The sequence below is a fragment of the Amaranthus tricolor genome, chromosome 1, assembly GCF_026212465.1.
Source record: "Amaranthus tricolor cultivar Red isolate AtriRed21 chromosome 1, ASM2621246v1, whole genome shotgun sequence".
In the NCBI taxonomy this organism is placed as follows: domain Eukaryota; kingdom Viridiplantae; phylum Streptophyta; class Magnoliopsida; order Caryophyllales; family Amaranthaceae; genus Amaranthus; species Amaranthus tricolor.
Window position 1 is genome coordinate 4,492,559 of NC_080047.1, and position 6,000 is coordinate 4,498,558.

Sequence of the window (6,000 nt, forward strand, 5' to 3'; positions counted from 1 at the left end):
TGTTAATTAATTATGTTTTTGGAATGGTTTAATGCTTATTTGTGTTTCACTGGATTTGCAAATTGATAGTTTGCCATGTCGATGTTTATTTGAAGGACAAAAATTCTCAACTCGAATTCACTATTCACTTTTGATTTATTAGAACTTTAATTTGTATATGTAGATATTATTATATTATATTATATATACGATCGAGAGTTTTCAAAGAGATTATTGGTGATTATCATTGGATTAATTATTGTTTATTACATTGTACATTATTGGATTATTTAATACTATTAAACGAAAAAAGCAAAAAAAAAAAAAAAAATTTTTTTTTTTTCGTTTAATACACACTTATTTGCTGCGGGCTTCTTTAAACCGCAGCAAATAAGGCTTTTTTGCTGCGGTTTTTTAAGAAGCCCGCAACAAATAATTAGTTTTTTTGCTGCGGTTCAAAACCGTAGCATTTAAAATAGGTTATTTGCTGTTTTCACTATTGCTGCGGGCCAAAACCACAGCATATTATAGCCCAAAAACCGCAGCAAATAAGGTTTTTTCCACTAGTGAATAAGTATTTGTTACGTTCTAAATTATAATATATATATATATATATATATATATATATATATATATATATATATATATATATATATATATATATATATATATATATATATTATATTTACTATTATTGGTAAAATCTAATGTTTATGTATCTTTTAATTTTATATTATATTATAGGTTTTATACGACATTCCAAGGGAAACAACCCCTTTGAGAGATGGGGAAATGCGCGAATTGAAAGACAAGATTGCTGCATATCTTGCTAATTTTTGTTCTTGGTAAATAATGTAATTAGTTTAGATTTAGGACTTTAATTTGTATATGTACATATTATTATATATACGATCGAGAGTTTACAAAGAGATTATTGGTGATAATTGGTGATTATCATTGGATTATTGGATTATAATCATTGTTTATTACATTATACATTATTGGATTATTTATTAGTATTAAACGAAAAGGCAAAATGTATATATATATACATATATATATATATATATATATATATATATATATATATATATATATATATATATATATATATATATATGTTGCGGGCCTCCCTAAAACCGTAGCATATAGTTTAAGACTATATGCTGCGGTTTTAGGGAGGCCCGCAACATATGGTCTTACACTATATGCTGCGGTTTTAGGGTGGCCTGCAACATATTTTTCACTTTTCTGCTGCAGTTTTAAACCGCAGCATTTAAAATAGGCCATCTGCTACTATGACCAATGCTTGGGGCCAAAACCGCAGCATATTATTGCCAAAAACCTCAGCAAATAAGATTTTTTCCACTAGTGAATTTACAGAAAGTGAAAAGAAATCTTTCAACTATTTGCTTATTTGATAATTCTCTCCCTCTCAAATTTTACTTATTTTTTGTTTTTCCTTCTAATTTATTTATTGTTTAAAATTATGGAGTATTGTTTTCGTCTTAATGATGTAATTCAGTTGATATTTATAACTTATAATTAATATTGTCTTACAATTTACTTAAAATAATTGTCTTGCATTTTTTCATTCAATGACAATCTGCACCTGAAACTCTCTAATAGATATGAAGTTCGACGGTAAAGTTTAAAGATAAAATGTAAAATTACGAACAAAAGGAATTTTTTTGCAACTAGATAGATTTTTAAGATATTCAAGCATTGAACTTAAGAGTCCCTTAAAGGACCGGAGATTTTACTTGTCACTCTTTAAGAGATACAAAGCAAACATCATTTCATTGGCAAGAATAAAAAAAATCGTACCTTTGGAAATGATGATTTCATTTAAAAATATGAATTTGACTCAAATTTATAGTTTGATAAATAAAAAAGAATTTAAATTTAAATTTGAGTCAAATCCACCATCGTTATAAAAGTAGTTAAAGATGAGGATTTGAGAATGATTTCCAAAACTTTGTCATTCTCAAAATCTTCCATTGATGATTTCATAATTGAAATCTACAATTTGAAATAAAATATTTATTTCTAAACGCAATCTTTAGTTAATTTGAAATCTCTCAAGTGCAATTCATGGCTTCCATTTGCTCTTAAACGCCACTTGTTAAAAGGAAAACCGTCAAAAATAAATTAATTGATCTGCTCAAAATAAACCCATACATTATTTATTTTCAAGTAAACTCAACTATTAGGTATATTTGCTAAAAATGAATCCACGTACTATCTTTGTATGTTAAAAATTAAAAATAAACAAAATATTTATTTTTTTCAGCAATTATATTAAATAAGTAAATTTATTTAAAAATAAACTATTGTAAGTTTATTTTGGCTAATAAAAGCCAAATTTATGTTTGACAATTTTCTTTGTTAAAAAAAACCGCTAAAATCAAAACTACTCTCCAAAATTTCTACAACACAATCCGATTTGGTACGGAATAACATGTTTGCAAACACATGAAGCACGACTTCGTGGATGGGCGATGTCAATTCATGACCGATGCGATTGGGCTAGTGCTGTTCTATAGTTCTTGTAAGCGTTTTCCTCTTCTTGTTCTTTCATTACTGTTGCTATAAATCATTTTGCAGAACTGGAACCCTATTTTTCCTCTTCAATACTTCTATATTGTAATTTCAATTTGGCAAACTGATTTGGTTTAATTTAGAAATTAAGGTCATTTTTGTTTTGAAGAACATTTATCATTGTGTAAATTATCTAAATTTAGAGAATTTCAGAGTTGTATTAGCGTTTTCAAACTCATTGGTAGTTTGATGTCATGAGACCCTGAAGATACTGTAGTCTGTAATGTTCTCTATTAATCTTAATTGAGAACTGGGTCTGTTTTATTCTCTATTAGGTTTATGTTATGAAATAAATGGGTGCACTTCTACATCAATCCGCAATTATCATACATTGTACTAATACCTTACAGAGTAGAGATAAATGGTCAATTGTCTCATGCTGTTACATTGAATTGCTGATATGAGTCCTCTTGATAAGTAAATTTACGGGGAGGGCTTTTGCGGGTAAGACGGTGCTTCAAGTGACTTTCAGTCAATAAACAACATTGCCAAAGGGTTAATTATAATAATATGAGTCAATACTTGTTTTCCAAGGCCTCATTCATAAAGGGTAGTTTTCGATTTGTCTTTTTTGTGAAATTGGCCACAAAAAGTAAAGTAGAGAGGTTAATGCACATAAACAAATTATCAAGGATACAAGAACAAACAATGCAAGAATACACGCACACAAGTGTTTATGAGTGCAATAAGTACCCCACTTCACAATCAAAAGATTTTCATATCTCTTATGACCTGTTTAGTTGTCTATTTTGTATAATTTTGGTCTGAAAATTTCATGACAAGCTTGATGGTCATGCTTGTTCTATGTCAATCATCTTATTTTGTTCACAAAATCATTCTAATGTTTTACCATTTAGAGATATTGTATTAGGATTTAGGTCGTAATGGAAAATTGTGAACAAAAAAACTTCTGTATGATCATCATCATGAGAATGACATGATATATTTCAAAAAAATTTACAGTATAATTCATTCTCGTTACCAATATTTAGTATTAACAACTAATTATACCATTAAAGTAATCTCAACAAATTTACAATACAAACTCCCCTAAAAATTCTGAAGTGTTTGCTTTCAACTCTTAAATACAACACTAGTGTTCACTTACATAAAACTCTAATTCTCTCTTGTTTCAACAGCCCTTAGATTAATGCTTTCTTTTGTTCTCATGCTTTCCTTATGACCCCCAAAGTCTTCGAAGCCCTCATGCGTGCAAGACACAAAATAAGAAGTTTGACAATCTGTGCTCATCTGAACATCCTCGTGGCTCGTTCGAGCATCATCCATTTTTTTTGTCGCTCTATAGCCCCTGCCTTATCTTCCTGAACATTGCTGGGTAGACTGCTTGTTCGAGAACGGGGCTGCCCGTTACAGCAGCACTAGCCTGGTGTCTTCTGTCTGCACACTGCTCATTCAAGCATATGCTTTCTCATTCACGTACCCTTTCAACCAGCATTCTTTCCTAGTCTCCTTCATGCTCGTTCCTGCTCAGCTTTTGCCGATTTCCTTGCCCAGTGACCTCATGTCGATCCTCATGCATACAAATTTCCTTTTCTATCATAAGATTCCTTTTAGCTTCAAACTTTGAGCCAAGCAACCATCTCTTAGCCCTCCACACACCAAGGCATCAACAACCTTCTCTTCAGAGGATTTGGTCCTTGACAATAGTCATCTAGCTAATACTAAGCACATATTTGAGGGGAATGTTTTTCATGATTTCCTATGTTCTTTCGTTGATTATTGTGCTCATAAGATGCAGGGATGGAATATGCTGTCTGTCCATTCATCTTATGCCTCTCAAGACACAAGTACAATGGTTGAAAGTTTTCTTGTAAAAACAATGTATCAACAAACCTGCCAGAAGCAGTTACTCTATCCTAGTGCTTCGGACATCAGGTGAAGTTTTTAAATACTAAGATGATTGGCAATCAGTATTTCTGTTGATATAGGAGACATTTTATTGGAGGCTTTAGTAGATAAAAGCTGCTCTTTGAAATTTCAATTTTAAATTGTTTGCAGCCATCTTTTTTGTTATTTACCTGGATTTGTGAATATGCACTCTCAATAATCAGTAGTCACCAGTACGGTGGTGCTAGCTACTTAAACTTGAAAAAACTTCATATGGAGAAACAGCTATAATTTGTAGGTGCTTCATCTGTTTTGGATTAAAAAGACTAAAAGGCCTGTGACTTGTCAAGTGTACATATCCTTGCCTACCTGATAATTTGAGAATTTTCAGCATCAATGAACAGATTTAGCTTTGAATATAACTTTTCACTGACATTAGACGGAATACCTGTGAGCTGTAACCCTGTTCTATTGATACTGCTGGATTTATCTTGGCCTTTAGTTCATATTCACTTATATCGTTATTTGCAATTACTTGAATGACTCACGCAAGTCTTTTGTGTTTGCCTGTTGTTTTAGTGATATACTGATATCCGTGATTTAACTTTGCTAAAAGAACATTTTATGTAGAAAGTCAAGTTTTTTGAGGTCACAAAATAATCACAAAAAATTTCGCCACTTTCCTCTCTGTGTATCTCTAAGTTCCAGCAATATCTTTGAAGAAGATATAGGCATATAGCAGGTTAATAATCAAACAGGAAAAAAAGGTTCATAGAAGAAACCTCGTTATCTAAGTGCACAAGTTTTTTGCTGAAAAGAACTAGACTTTCAAATATTTTTCTTTTATTAACTTGAAAAAATTGTAATGGTGCTTTAGTAAATAGAACGAACCTATTTGGACTATAGCTAAAACTTGTTAAAGTAGTTTATTAATTAGAAGTACTCCTTAAGAACAGTGTCAATCACAATTGAACTCATGGGTGAGAAGAGCAATCATAATAGGATGGTGGTTAGGCATGTGTGTACACGATTGTGCTGTTGAAAATTTTCTCATATTTTGTAACAAGGTAGTGAGATTTCAAGCTCAGGAGTCCATGTTTCTTCTAGCGTTGTGGATAGGGCAATAACAGTGTAATGGAGATTAAATGAGACTCTGGAGTCTGGATAAAGCAAGTTGGGGATTTAAGTGACGCACAATCAAAACAAAAAATTATTTTTTTGACGTTGAACAGTTATTTAGTAGGAATTATCTGACGTTGAACAATTATGTGAGAGTAAGAGGCTCTTCATAGGAAATAGCCGTAGATTATTGAACGATATAACTGGTCATCTTCATATACACACATAGGATATGTTAACACTATGTATGTTTGGGCATCAGCTTGTAGATATCATATGGGTTTTCAAGCTACCCCATGCCTTTTTTCGAAATTTTTTTTATGCAAATTTTAGGTTCAGGTGTGGCTTGTTATAAATTGCTTGATAGCTAATCTCCCACTTCTGAAAAAAAAAGTAAAATGCAATGGCTTGATTTCAGTTATATTTTACAATTTGTAGTGCATCTGGAAATAT